Below are 15,764 nucleotides of genomic sequence, written 5' to 3'. Positions count from 1 at the left end.
CAGGGTTCTCTTGAAAAGTTAATAGTGATAGCAACACTGGGTTGTATTCCTTTGTACCCCAATGGGCTGGAGATCAGTTGTGGCTGAGCTTTTGAGGACTTGATCTTTATGGCTTTTTAAAGGTCCACTTTTAAAATGCAGGTATGCTTCCTTCTTGGCTGCTGCTAATGTGGCATGATACTCCCCAGCAGAGGGAATATGGAGACACTTTAGGGAAAATTTGCCACCTGGATTTAGTTATAATAGCATTTTTCAGGTTCAAAGATGTCAATTAAGTATATTTTTATGATTTTTTATGTTGGAAATTAAATTATATTTTAATGTTGGATTGGTTCTAAATCTTCTCTCTATGGTCACCGATCATTAAACCTTTTAATGTTTCCTTAATTGTAAAATTTCCAGTGTAATATTATTGGATATCTAAAATGAAAACAAGTTATGTTAGTGAAAAGAAAAACATATTTCTTTTTACCTTTCAATAGACAAATACAGAAATCTGAAGTCTATTTAAAAATGATCATTTCACTACCTTCAGAATTTCAGATTCACAACTATAAAACACTGGGCACTTCAAGATTTTTAGTTATAAATTTTGCCCATATATGCCTTTATTGCCATATAATATATTTCCATTTATAGTATAAGCTGTTTACCTGTAAGTTGTATATAGTAATTATAAGCAGTGATGAAGTGGTGGATAAAAAAAATAATTAGTCTGGTGAATAGCATTTGGAAACACGAAAAGGAATATAATATTTATACCTTCAATTGTTCCCATTGGGCTTGATTTAGTGCAGAGACAAAATATAACCTAACCAGCCTTGTCTAGCCTACATTAAATGATCATGAAATAACTTTTGCCTGATATATTTTGATCAAGTCATTTGCAGAGGCAAGTGTACCACATCAATATTCTTAAACCACCAAAATAAGATTTTCTCTTTACCTTCCTAAAGGCACCTTTGAAGTCGAGCACTTTAGAAGTGATGGAAATGGGGTGGGAAGGCGTGGTCCCCAAAGAGATGGCGCCCTCCTGGTTCACTGTTACAGGAGAGCAGGGGAGCAGGGTAATTGGCCCAGAGCCACATGCTTCTGGCATCTGACAGTGCAGCCATCACTCCTGGCTTCCCCCAACAAATGCTTTTCTTTCTATTGCTCACTGGAACAGACTAGAATTTCAAACAGCAGTGAACAGGACCTCTTTCATCCCCAAGGCTTTTCTGAGGTAAAGAGCCAGTGCTCCTGCCATGACTGAGGTCTCTCTTCTGATGTCCTCCAGTTGCTGGATGAAACTCTGCTTTGAAATAACTGCAAACAAAGGAGTAAGAAGTATGAGTGCTGGAAATGGAAGAAGGTGAAGTGTCTTTTTTCCCTCTCTCCTCATGGAATACTTGCACACTTGTGGAAGAGAGAACAATGGTGTTTTCCTTGTGGTGTGTATGTGGGGGGGTGGGGGTGGGATGGGCGTTTTCCTTTCCAGTCAACATGCTTGTCAGATGCTCCTTGAAATGTTGCCCTGTCTGTGAAGACTAGGGAGGGAAGACAGTGAAACAAAGAAGCTGGAGCTTTCATTTTATGTAAATTATTGTGTTAATTTGGGATCAGGTGGTGGTGTGTTTCCCTAAGTAAGCAAAGAGAAAATAGTATTTATAGAAGCTGTCAGTGTACAACATGTACACTTCAGCTTTGATCCTGTGTGAAAATAGCACAGCCTATTTCAAGTTATATTAGAAAATTAAGATCTTGGACTAGTTAAGCTGTCAAGTCTGATGACTTCAAGTGTAACAGAAGAAAAGTAGCCTTTCCTGGTGAGCTCTCTTCCCCAACACACACTTACATCCTTTCAACTATATTGCAAACCCAGTTTGACTCTGAAATGTCCCTTTTATTGTTAATCTATTTTACAATTCCAATCATAATATAATGGCTTTGTCTACATATTTAGCTTTTGTTTTTTGAAGTGGAATAAATAGTGATCGAGCCTGTTAAAATTTATCTTAATAAATACATTTAACACAATGTCATTTCTGTAAAGGAGTGCCCCAGTACTTAAATAGTTTAGAAATCCAGGAGCCAAAAATGAATGCTTTAGTTTCAGTAATTATTGTCTGCACTGTCTGAATTTGTTATGTAATTACTTGATATTCTGCTTCATTTTGACTGTTTAGACTTGGCCTTTGAGCACTTGGCATTTTGCTCACAGGAAGGAATTTACAAACACATCCCGTGGCTGATAAATGTAATAGCACAAGACGGTGTGAATCCTAATTAGACAATCTCACATCTCTAGTACATTAGGGTCAAAAGCTTTCAAGTACCAGAATAGTGTGTTTATCTCATTAGTATATGCAGCTTTGGAATTGATATTGCAATAATAACATTTTTAAAAATTAGGATAATTAAAATTTGTGGAGTTTCCTCTATGTTGGGTAAATATTATCTTTCTCTATTTTAAGTTGGTTTAAAATTAATCTTTGGGGCTTTGGCTTTATGATATCTGTGACTCTTTTGTAAATAAAAAGTTTTATGGGAAAGGCCAGAGTGCCACAGAAGTGACACTGCAGAATGAGAAAAGTCAAGGTTTAAGTTAAGTGGGAAATAAGCTTTGATATAAACAGCTTCTTTACCTCCAAGAATTGCCTGAAAATGTATTTATTTTTCCTTAAGTGTGCTTATACTGCCCTCCATTTTTCAACTACAATTTTCCCTCTCATATCTAGAAGGTGAAGGCAGGATATTATGTGGCTGAAATCATTTTCATATACATTTAGCTTGTGGTAAAGAGAAACATGTGAACATCCATCTATAGCCTATATCTTTCTCTAATTATCACTTAGCAAATATTTTACAAACGTTTATTATATTCAGTTATCCACACTTATCTACACTGGATACTAAGGAACAAAGCAAAGCAATAGTTCCTAGATTCAGGATACAATCTGATACTAGGAATGTGGGAACTATCTGAGGTTGAAGGTGGGGATAAATAACATATGACTTAAAAGAATGTGAATTTGAGAAACAAAGTAAATAATGACAGAATTTGATTATAATCCCACAAATAATATAAGTATCTATGAGAACATACTTACATGAATATATATTTGAATTAATAAATGAACAAGAGAAGCAGAATAAATCTTTTTTGGAGAAGAATTCCAAATAATATATTAAATAATTATCCTCCAGGAAGTGGAGGTTAATTCCTCAGCCCTTTACTATAAGGTAGATTTAATATCTGACTTTGAACGGTACAAGATGAAAAAGGAAAAATGATGTTACTATAGCAGAATCCTAAAGTCACTACCTCAGCTAAGATTTACCTCCTCATTTCTCGGTGGATATCACGTACCACTGGATATCTTAGAATGAGACAGGCAACTTTTCCTTGTGATATTTTTCCTGTAATTTCACTCCAATCATGAGACAGTATCCAGAAAACCCAAATTGAAGGCTATCCTACACAATACCAGGCCAGTACCTTCTAAGACTCTCAAGATCATAAGAAGCAAGAAAGTTGGAGAAACTGTCACAGATTGGAGAAGGCCAAGGAGACATGATAAAAATTGGGATACTGTAACCTGGATTGGATCCTTGAACAGAGAAGAAACATCAATGGAAAAACTGCTGAACTCTAAATAGAGTCTGTAGTTTAATAATATCATACCAGTATTCAGTATTCAGTTTTAACAAACACATCCTTAATTAACATTAGGGGTAACTGAGAGAAAGTTTGGAAGCACTCTCTGAGCTATCTTTGCAATTTTCCCTCAAATCTAAAGTAATTCTAAAATAAAATATTTGTTTGAAAAATTGTCAGTTGTCAAATGTGTGCTACTCAGAGCTTGTGGTTTTGAGGGAAAGGAAAGATTTGGGTAGAAGTTAGAGATGGCTTTGGAGAGGCACATGCTATATGACAGTATATGGGAAACGGGAAGGATCTGCTTCATCTAAACAATGAGGCTTTGTCCCAGATCACTTTTTTCATGATCTGCTGAGTGTCATAGAATTCTCAAAAATACTACCTCAGATAATTCTAATACTGAGACAAAATAATTTTGCATTAAATTTGGATTCCTATGAGGAAGTCCACACCTTCTTTTATCTAGAGTCCCTGGGCTTTGCTCACATCTTAGAGTGCATCCTCCCCTATCCAGTAAGGTGCCATATCTTAATGTTCCTCTGTTTGTCTATCCCGCTGTGGTTTCTGTAAGCAGATTGCTAGCATTCTTAGCTTGATCTTGGAATGTTCCTTTCACTGGGAGGTTTTCACAAACCAAAGTTTCTCTAAAATCAAAACTTCTCATGCACCTCTCTTCAGTGTGGACTCTGTTCATCATCACTAAAGACGTATCTGAAAAGCCAATTAAAAGAGATCAAAACCATTCAGGGTCATATGGTTTTTAGGCCAAATCTTTCATGATTTTTAAAGGAAAAGGCAGTTTCTATATAAATGCAGAATTAGGGAAAATAGTGAAAGGGTGCCTATTCTTTAATGAGATTAAATTAATCCTAATACCAAAACCTCGCAACAATAACAATAGTAACAAACAAACAAAAACATGTAGACTAATTTTATTTAGGTATAATATACAAAATGCAAAATAAAATACTAACAAGTGGAGGCAGCAGTTTATTAAAGGAACAACACCATAGCCATAAATGTAAAAAAGAGTCCTGTTTAAAAATGACTGCACTTCAGTGTCCATGGACCGTAGTTTATGTAAATCTCTCAATCACTATTTGAATATTTATCTTTGACTATTACAATAACATAGTATTAAATATTTCTGTGCATATATCCTAATGCACATATTTCTGTAATTGTGATTTTGAGAAGTGGAATTAGTATCCACAAGAGATATTTGAATAAAAAATACATCTACTTGATAAAAACAGCAAGCTAGGAATGGGAGAATAGTGTCTTACTTTGATAGAATATATTAATGAATAAATAAACGTCATACATAAACTATGCAAAAACTGATGAAAAAACTAAAAATTGTATAAAAAATGCAAATAGCCCTTGAGTGTTGTAAATATTAAGCTAATAAGAAATTGTTAGCCATTTGCAGTGTATCTTTCTGTATCTATTTACTCATTAAACATGAAAATATAGATAGATGCATAGACAAGTAGATATATATGCATACATTTTTAAAAAATAGTATGACAAGATGCTGTTATTCTGCAACTTGCTTTTTAAATTTTTATCAACAACATATTGAGTTCCTTTTATATTAGTATATACAGCTCTATCTCATTCATTTTTAATAGTTGTATAGACCAAATGTATTATATGTAATTTAATTATGATTATATTTGGATGTTTGGGATTTTCTCCCAATTTTATTGTTACAACGATGTTATTTTGAACATTGTGGAACATGTATCCTAGTCTCCATGTTTCTGTAGGAGTAGATATCAGTAAATAGAATTAGGAGTCTAAACAGTACCTCTGTGTTTAATTTTGATAGATTTTGTGATGAAAGTATCCATGTATACTGCACCAGTAGTTTATGATGGTGTTTGCTGCTTCAAAAGATTGGGAATAATTTTTACACTATGACAGTCTGAATGGTGAGAATGGTACCAGGTTGAGAGCCTTGTGAGACATTCCTGTCTCTCTCTGTTGGGGGGTAGACTCTAGGGTGGTTCCCATGTTGCCACTACTGGCGTTCACACCTGTGTGATCCTTCCCTTGAAGTATAGTGAAAGCATGGCAAAGATAAAGTAACTTTGAAAGTCTAATTACGGTCTCATAGGAGTTAGTTTGGGGTTCATCAAAAAGGAGATCATCAAAAGGAGATCAGGATGGACCTGACTTAATGAGCAGAAGTTGTTATAGGACAGACTGTGCCCTCCCGTGGGGAACAGATTCTTCTTTTGGGATGAGTAAAGTAAGTAGCCATGTGGGAGAAGTCCATGTGGAAGAAACTGCACAGAGCCTTTTAGGAACTCTGGATGCCTCTTGGACATGAGCTGTAGTCTCCAGTTGATGGGCAGCAGAGAAAGCAGTGGCCATCATTCCTACAACCCTAAGGAGCTGAATTTTACCAATGGCTCTAATGACAAAACATAATAATCCTGTGAGATGGAATTTGTTATCTTAGTTTTATAGATGAAGAAACTTGGACAATATGGTGTGACTTTCCCAAGGCTACACACTAGTAAGCACTGAGTCCAGATTTGAACTTAAGAATTTTGATTCCAATCTGTACTCTTAAACTTTGTAAAAACCTTATTGGAGTAGGCTAGAGAAGATGGAAGGAGAGGAAAATGTCAGAGTTCAGGTTAAATTGCCAGGTTTATAAGAGGAAAGAAAGTAAAGTAGAGAAATAATTAGAGAAGAATGAAAGTATATCAAAGAAAGGTTATTGCTTTGTTTTTTAGATGAAAATGATGACATTTTTGTATGCTGATGGGATGGAAATGATCCTGTTAAGAGAAGAAAAATGTGTTATAGTAAACAATGAAAATAAAAGGCGGGATATGTCTACAGGGGTGAGAAAGTTTGGGGCCCAACGCTCAGGTGGAAGTCTGGTTGTAAGAACACAGCCACTTCGGTGTACTCAAGAGAATGTGTGGGTCAAGAAGCAGGTTGTTTATAAATTGGTGCTGGAAGACTTACAAGTTCTTTCCTGATTGCATTTCTTTCTTCATTGCAATGAGGATTCTGTAAGTGGAAATCAACATAGAGAAAGTGGTCTCGAAGTTTTGTGAAGAAGACTGATAGTGTGAAATAGTTATTTAAGAGGATGAGAAAGTGAAAAGATTTTCAAGCAGCCCTAAAATTTCCTTGAAGCTAGAGGTCATGACTTTAAAGTGAGATTGGTAAATAGGGAAGGGTGAAGGGGCGGAAGGACGCACAGGTAATGGGGAAAAGATAAGAACCAAGATATGTCGTGTACAGATACAAGCTCCCAATGATAAATGTAAATGTATTGTATACCTAAAATGTACCAATAAAAGAATTTAAGCAAAAAATAAAAAATAAAGTGAGATTGGTGAACACTTCTTAGAATTTTTCCAGCCCCTTACTGTTACTTCAAGGCAGTCAGGAAGTATGTAAAATGTGTAACTTAACACTCTGCCTAGTGGGAGTAGTGCAGGATGTAAGAATTGTTGTTTCAATTGTATCTCCAGAAGATATATTAAAATACTAACGCCTGCTATCTGTGAATATGACCTCATTTGAAAGTAAGGTTTTGCAGATGGAATTAAGTTAATATGAAATCTTACTGGATTAGGATTGATAGGAATTCAATAGCCAGTGTCCTTAAAGAAGAGGAAGATTTGACAGACACTCAGGAAGAAAGCTATGTGAAGGGGGAAGAAGAAATGTGACATGACCACAGCACACCAGAAGGTATGATAAGGCAAGGCAAGGGTCTCTACTAAAGCCTTCAAAGGGAGCATGGCCTTGCAACTCTTTGATTTCAGAATTCTAGCTTCCAGAAACTTGAGAAAATAAATTTCTGCTGTTTTTAAGCCACTCATTTTGGGATACTCTGTTATTACAGAGCTATAAAAGTAATACAGGGATCAAGAGATTTGAAGGTACACTCAAAGGAGTGATTAAAATATGGGTCATAGCTCTAAGCTGCTTAATGGGAATCAATTGTGGTAGGGAGACTGAGCAACTGTAGTGGGTGAATGGATTGAGGATCCAGTGGTATCAGGCCTCCTTGGAGTGAGGACACGAGAAGGGATGAGCAGGGTGCATCGAAAGTGGTGGCAAGACAGTGGGGTTCCTAAAACTGGGACTATGGAGAGGATGTTCTTTTCTACTCCAGTATTCAGCTCCATAACTCTTCCATCTTCTCTGGGCTCCAAGCAACTGACTTTCATGGACAGCATGAGCCAAACTCCCCACTAAGTTTGTTCAGACAGGAGGGATTATTGGTAGAGAATTGAAAATGATCACTGGTCCCTGTCTATTGCTACTTTTCTTTCACGTAAGTTATAAAATCATGTTTAGTGGAAACAAGAAAGCATGTAGAAAGGTAATGAGGAACTGAAAAAGTAAATGAGCTACCCAGTAACTTTGAGGGACTTGCTGAGAGAGAAGGAGGAAGACAAGGCATTATTATTATTCATTCCATTGACATTTCTTCTTGTATGTTGGCCACCTTTTTCTTGAAACTTGGATTAATTGGACTCCATGCAAACTTTTCTCTAGAGTACTTCTCAGCCATCCTGCTCCTGTGTAGTTTTTTTCAGGATCCGTTTTCTCCTCCCATATTATACATATTGCCAGTTCCCAAGAGATTATTATCTTCATCCTATGGTCACCTGACCTAGGTGCCTATGACTTCAAAATGTTCACACTTAGTGCAAATTTCTCTCCTGAGCTCTAAAACTATCTATATCCATCTGTTGACCAAAACAAGTCCAAAATTAAACTCAGAAGTCTTCCTCCCATTTGCAAATATTTCCCTCCTCTTCAGTGATCATTCATTGGGATTAGTCAGTTAATTGTCAGTTGAAAATACTTCCTTAACCAAATCCCATATATGACTGCACCATTCAGGCACTTCGAGTATCAGTGACCTAGAATAGTGGGGTTTAAAATAGGACAGAATGTATTGCTTAAGATTATGTTTCCAGTAAAAAATCATTTTATAACTGTACAATGCACAGTTTGTTGTCAATATCTGATTGCTTACATATACCAAATCTATCCTTTATAGTTTATACAATTGATGTCAAAATAGACTTTCTGTGTAGTTACTGTACAGTCATGTGCTGCACAATGACATTTTAGTCAGATACAGATTGTATATTCAAGGATGGTCCCATGAGGCTACAATAGATCTGAAAAATACATATTGCCTAGGAACATCATAGCTATCATAATGTAACACAACACATTACTCATGTTTGTGGAGATGCTGCCAGCTATATACTCCTAGTTATATAAAACTATATACATACAATTGTGTACATTTTGGTTTATACATTTGCTGTGCTATATTTTTATTGTTATTTTATAGTATACTTTTACTTTTGTTTTTCAAGGTTATTATGAATCAGTGTGCCACATTATGCTAACAGCCTTAGACACTGAGTGTTTTCCAAGTCTGTTGACTAAATCCTTTTCCTCATGTGCTTCATTTAATCTCATGTTTTGCTCATAATGGCACAGGAACAATGGGCTTTTATATTAATTATAATATATTAGCAATAGACTATTATATGACTATATTACCCACATACCACAAAGCATAGGTGTGTGGTGGGCTATTTTATGTAGACTTTTTGTGTTTAAATTCAAAGATAAAACCCAATAATGCTGTGCATCCCTGTTAGCAAGTGATGCATGAGTATATTTGAAACAAAGATAAGAATTTTATTCCTCTACCTGGACAAAAGGGAGATTATTCCAATGTAATGTATTGGTTTTGATCTCCTTTGTTTCTATATTAGTAGTTAGTTATAGGTATGGCACTTGTTAAATACTGGGACAAAGAATGAACACACACAGAAATTTAGGGGAAAAATCTAATCCAAACCTCAGTTCTTTACAGATCCTATTTACTTGCATCTGTGATGATGGATGACACCATTAATAAGAGCTACTTCTACTTATTTTTTATAAACTTTGGGCTTTGGAGTGGCAATAAGAAAAAATGGAAATACATTCCAATTTATAAAAATCCATGTTTTCCTTTAAACAAAATATCAACAGAATTCATTGTCTTTAGTTCAAGTTAAAATAAATGGAAGATTATTAATGATCATTAGTATAAAAATATTATATAATCCCTGAAACACAATACCGACTATTGTCCTAGAATGCAGAAATCTTAACCTTGGAAGAGATTTCAATACGGCATAGTCTACAGGTCACAAATTGACGCGTATAGGCTGAATATGGTCTGCTTACTATGTGTGTGTTTTAGCAGGGGCATCATTCTGTACATGCCACATGCTCCACTCCTCTCCTTTCTCATCAACTTCATCTCATTTACCTCTGTGGGCCTTTTAAGACATCTGAGTTTGTAATTCCAGCTGGTTCATCTTACCTTCCAATTAAGCACATCTGCCAGGTGGTGCTCCAGTTCTGCTGAAATACTGTCAGGGATGGGGAACAGAGAGCTTATTAAAATTTCAGGCAGCCTTTCTTATTAAAAGTTCACTGAGATTGAGCAATAAGTTGATTCCCCAAAAACTTTTACCTAAAGTTGAGCCACGTGAAACAAGCTTCATGCCTTTCCCACAAAACAAAACTTGAAATAATTGATGGGATCTATCACATCTCCTTACTTCATTCCAGAGCTTTTCTTCTCAAGGTTAAACACCCTCAATTCCTGTAATGTTCCTCATTTGACATTCCCCATCCTCATGTTCCTTTTTGGACTGAATGTAATACCATTTGTCAATGACCCTTACAAAATGTGTTTCTGAGAGGGAACATAGTGATCTACATGTGGTCTGCCCAGTCCAGGGTGGAGAGGGGCTATTAACATCCATGTTCTAGGCATTATGCTTCCACTAATGAAATTGAAGGCTGCATTAACTGTTTTTAAGCAGTTAGTAGCAGGGATGAAAATGATAGCTAAAGTATGAAATGAAGCTTGATGACATTCAAAGAAAGGATGATGCACTTTAGAAGTTAGTGAAAGTAATAGAGGTGAATTTTAATATTGAATGAAGACTTGTCAAAGGATGCAGGAAAGAACATAAGCAAAGGCATATATTAAAATCTGAGAAAAATGAATGTAAACTCTAATGAATATATTTGAGGTGAAAATGATTGATTTTCTGTCAATTTTCTTCTATAATGTGGTTATCACTATGTTTTATATTTTAAAAATTAAAAATATTTTCATTCTATCCATACTACTATATTTTGATATGTAATATTTTATCCTCCATTTCCAAATATTTTGACTTACTTAATAAAAATGATGTTCAAATACACATACCTGTCCAGGTAACTATATTTTTCTGGTGTACAAATTTGTCAAGGGAAATGAATATTTTCATTTCCCTTTGGCAAATAACTTTTTATGCAAATTTCTTCATTTCCCTCCATTCCATCATTTAGTACTCCTGAAGTCAGCCTCTGTGATCACTTATTGCAGGAATGGCCCAGCCTGATTCTAGATCATTCACATAGGGCAGAAAATAGATAAGTATATTAGCTTCAATACTTTAATATAAAAACTTGTGGGTGGATACTTCCAGGGCAGCAGCAGAGTTTTTATATTATTCCTTTCAAATCTCTTTTTCCTTCCCTTTGCCAGTATTTGGAGGTGAACAGATTATCTATCTGTAAAGCTAATGGAATTTAACCCCTCAATGCTTCATGTTTCATTTTGGGAACAACCATAAAGATGGAACATAATAAATTTTTTCTTTTCAAATTATTATTCCTTGAATTATTCTAGGTAGCACATATGAATTTTATGTAAAAGTTCAAAAAATTTCAGTCTTTGGCATAAATAGGTTGTAGAACCCTACTTGCATGGACACCTTCCAACTTCCTGAGAGTCCTAAATTTTTGTATTAATAATCATATACTGTTTTGCTTAGAGCATGTTACGGCTTATATCTAGATGGCCCCTCAAAGCCTCATGCACTCATAGGTGGGGCTTTTGGCAGGTGGTTGGATCATGGGTGTGTAATACTGGGATTAAGAGTGTGTGGTGCTGGATTAGATCACTGATTGGTTTATCATAGTTCTGGGTGTGCATAATGGGAAAGCCCATGCTGGGTGTGGGTAGCACCACCTAAAAGGCCTTTAGCCTGCATGGGACAAAAGGGAAAGGGAAGATTCTTGCTTGCTGCTTCCATGCTTTGCTGCCTTATGCCTGCCACACCATGAACAGCTTCTTCTCTGCAATGGGCCTCTGTCATGCCACTTTGCCTTGGAGACAGCTGACTATGGAACTCTACAAACTGTGAGCTGAAATAAACCTTTCCTCCTTTAACTTGTGAGTGTCAAGTATTATGTCTCAGCAATGAGAAAAGTAAATAGAACAGAGGGCCTCAATACTATGTGAACTACAGGCCCTGCTCATTTGAAAACACTCTGTCTATTCTGCCTGCACACCTGCAGCTTTTTCATTTATCTCTGTATTGGCTTAATCTGGGGTTGTGAGATTCTGCCTTGGTCCTTGATCCTAGGTACCATCTCATCATTTAACATACTGTACCACAGCATTGTTCTCCTTTCTGTTTGTACTGGGGATATGTCTCTATCCTCCTATTCTTTCAAGTCTTCTTGCCCAGGGCATCCTTCCCTTTATTCTCAGTCCTAGCACCATCTTCAGCTCAGATACACAGGGTCAGACTTTGCCTAGCTTCTAGATCTCAAACTAAAAGTCAATTCTGGCTTTTCCAAAGGCTTTGGCATCTGACACCCTATTCTTGATATTGATTTCCAACAACATCCCCAGTGATGGAAGCAGTCATCATTGGCAACTCTGTCACTACTCTGGCTTTTAAAGTTTATCATATCAATATCAATGATATTTACTCCCCACTTTGTTTTAGGATCCATGTACAGAGACTGTGTCTACTTGATCCTTGACAGCAGGAGTAAAAGATGCTGTCATCACCCCATACCTCCAACCATGAATAGCACAGTGTTTTAAATACATATTAAGGGCACAATAAATGTTTGTTGATTAAATGAATCAATTAATTTTTGAATAGTGCAGCTATAAAATCAAATCCAAGAATAATAAATGAAGCTGGAGAGAGATTGTATCCTGGGAATAATAATTGGAAATTATGATCAGAAAGACATTTTTATCAAATTGTCATTCAAGTTTAAAAAGTATTCTCCCATTTGATGTATTCTAAGTTCAAATGACATAAACAAAGGTTAGGAATAATTTTTCTCCATAATTATGGGGTATAACAGTATGCACTGTTAGTATTCTCAGTGTATCTTAAAATTGAACAATGTAATTTAATATTTAATAATATCCCTCCAAAAGGCAAATTTCAGAAAGCAATTCAGATCATATCAAAATTTTTATTTTGACAACTAGATGATATAATTAAATAATAGTTTATTTACATTATGATCTGAATAACAGTTATTAAATTCCCAAAGCTATTTCAATAGACATGATACATTGGACATATTATATGTTAGGTGGATAGATGATAGATAGATAGATAGATAGATAGATAGATAGATAGATAGATAGGTAGATGATTAGATACAAGACTAAGGGAAGTGTCTTGGAGATTTTGCAAGTATTTGAGGATGTGAAATGACTTGAGATTGCCCATATTGTTTTTGAAGGATGCTAACAAGCTGGCATTATGTCCTGTTCCTTGCTCTGAGAGTTATAAGTGCACACTTTGTCAGTGATCTTACTGCAGATTTTGTCCATAAAAATAACTCCAATGTTTCTTGAAGCACAACTTCTATGAGACTCCTTGATTTGTTTCACAAAGGTCAAGTTCAATCCTGGTGACATGCTGTAGGAATGTTTTAATTTTTATTTATAATCCCTACTTCCTCCTACTGCTTTGCACATCCTATCACCCAGCAAATAAAAATCCAAGCAATAAAGTTTGTTAGCTGGGCATAGTCTGTAAAACACAATGATTTATTATTTCAGTGACCTTAATGATAGTTTTAGTGTGGTAAATTTTTCATCACAGTAAATTATTTATTGCAATAGAGCCATGTGAGTCAACAAGGAATGTGGAAATAATGGTGGAGAAATTTATGTTGCTTTTCTGAAGAGTATTGTTTTCATGCACTGCCCCCCTTGTGCTTCTAACAGAAACTTACCATTATATTATTTAAATGCTCAAAATAACATAGAATGCAGTGGTTTTAAAAAGAAGATGTCTTGGTTACTTTTCTTATTGTTGAGACAAAATACTCAACACCCAAAGTAAAAGGAGGAAAGGTTTATTTCACCTCACGGTCTATAGATGTTTCAGTCCATGGTCAGCTGGCTCCAAGGCAGGGTGGCATAGCAGAAGAACGTGGAAGAGGGGAAACAGTCCATGGTATGGCAAGCAGAAGGCAGTGAGCAGCAAGCAGCATCAGCAAGCCTGTCTTCTCTATCTCCCTTTATTTTCCATCCAGGCTATAAGCCTATGGATTGGTGTCATGCACACCTAGAGTAGGGCTTCCATTATCTATACCCAGAATTATACTAATTCCATTCGGTAGATTAATTTATTATCACATAGCTTTTGTCCCAGTATCACATGCCCAAGATCCAGCCAGATTCAGAAAGCCCCACCCATGAGCATATGAGGCTTTGGGGAGACATCCAGATACAAGCCATGACAGAAGGGGAACTACACTTTTAATTTCCTGGGGCTTTGCCTGGGAGGGGCTTCTAGCATTCTTCATGCTTATTTTGGAGCCAATTAATTCACTAATTTACTGCCAGAGAGTCTTTTCTGTTGCTACTGTCTACAAATAATCAGGATTCTGATGTTTTCCGGGTCTTGATATTCTTACAAAAGACATAAAGACCTTCAGTGGATTATCAAAAATGTGTCTATCCTTCTTCAAATTTACCAGTCTATTGCCAAGTAAGTTTTTCTTTCTGGGTAAAAAGAAAAAAAAGTTGTCTAACCTGGGATAGTGGTGCAGAGCAATGGTGAAGATCAAACTCCTTCCTCCTCCTTCTTGCTTAATCATTTGTGGAACAGATTGTGACAAGTTGAAATTTAGCATCTTTATGGAGTAAATTTTCCAGTATTTAGAATTGTAGGCACAAGGATTATTAATATGTCATGTACAATGGAAGCAAATGCTTTTGTTAAGAACTTTGAGATTATCTGTGATCTTGAAGTTTTTGAGTCTTAATATGACAATGACAGATGAATTACGGTCAAATTATTTCATTTGTTTACTTATTTAATCATTTATTTATTTAGTAATTTCTGTTCCTATTAAGTGTAGATAATGAATTACCACAAATTTCTATTAATTATAGTACTAGGTGAGTCAAGGGTTTCCGTGATGTTACCAAATAAAAGGATTAACAATAAAACATTTTAATAGTAACTAAATTATCATTCTTTTTTTTCATTTAGTTTATTGGTACATTTTAGGTATACAATACAGTTACATTCATCATTGGGGTCTTGTACTTTTTCATGATGTATCTTGGTTCTTATTTTTTCCCCATTCTTCTGTCCTCCCTTCACCCCCTCTATGGTTCCCTACTTACAAAAACTTTGTTTCCAAGTTTTTCCTGAAAAGGAAAAATAAATTATCATTCTTTAAGGGAGAAATATTAATATTTCAAGAGTTCATAGTTAGTGATGCATTTTTGAGAACAATATTTATTTTTTTCTTTACTTTATGAGTAACTTTTGTTGTATTATATCAAGGAGAGGAAATTATATCTCTTCTATCATTTCTCAGAATCCTACACATATTACCTAAATTTTTATTGAACAAATAAGTAGATGGCTACATAAATTCATTTCTTAGTTTTGTTGAGATATGTCTACATTTTTCAAAAACAATGTATGATTTACCAACTTTTGTACTTCCCACACATCTGTAAATATCTTTTTTGTTGCTTTCAGAAATGAAAGCTAATTTGGCTGGCATAAAAGGTGGCATCACAAGCATTTCCCTTCCAACATTTAAAGATGTTACATCTATTTTCTTTTTACATAGTTACTCTTTAATCTCAATTCAAACTCTTCTTGTGATTTTCTCTTCCTTTTCTATTTTGATTATTTTATATACTATTGAGGATTTCATATACTATTGGAGACTCTTCTAAAAAAATTCTAGCTCTTATAGTAAATAA

General features: G+C 35.4%; 1 long non-coding RNA gene across 3 annotated transcripts in view; it reads left to right on the top strand.

Annotated features, from left to right (window-relative positions):
* Window positions 1-1,219: 1,219 nt before the first annotated feature.
* The window catches only part of LOC106009416 (uncharacterized), a 259,976-nt gene continuing 245,431 nt past the window's right edge, over window positions 1,220-15,764 (top strand). For all 3 annotated transcript variants that reach the window (XR_015443704.1, XR_015443703.1, XR_015443702.1), the window contains exon 1: window positions 1,220-1,354. This is a non-coding gene — a long non-coding RNA (uncharacterized LOC106009416). The remainder of the gene's footprint in view (window positions 1,355-15,764) is intronic.

Source organism: Heterocephalus glaber, unplaced genomic scaffold (assembly GCF_053883595.1).
Source record: "Heterocephalus glaber isolate CG9 unplaced genomic scaffold, H.glaber_assembly_v1.0 deba00001577, whole genome shotgun sequence".
Taxonomy (NCBI): Eukaryota; Metazoa; Chordata; class Mammalia; order Rodentia; family Bathyergidae; genus Heterocephalus; species Heterocephalus glaber.
This window is presented reverse-complemented; position numbering and strand designations above follow the sequence as displayed.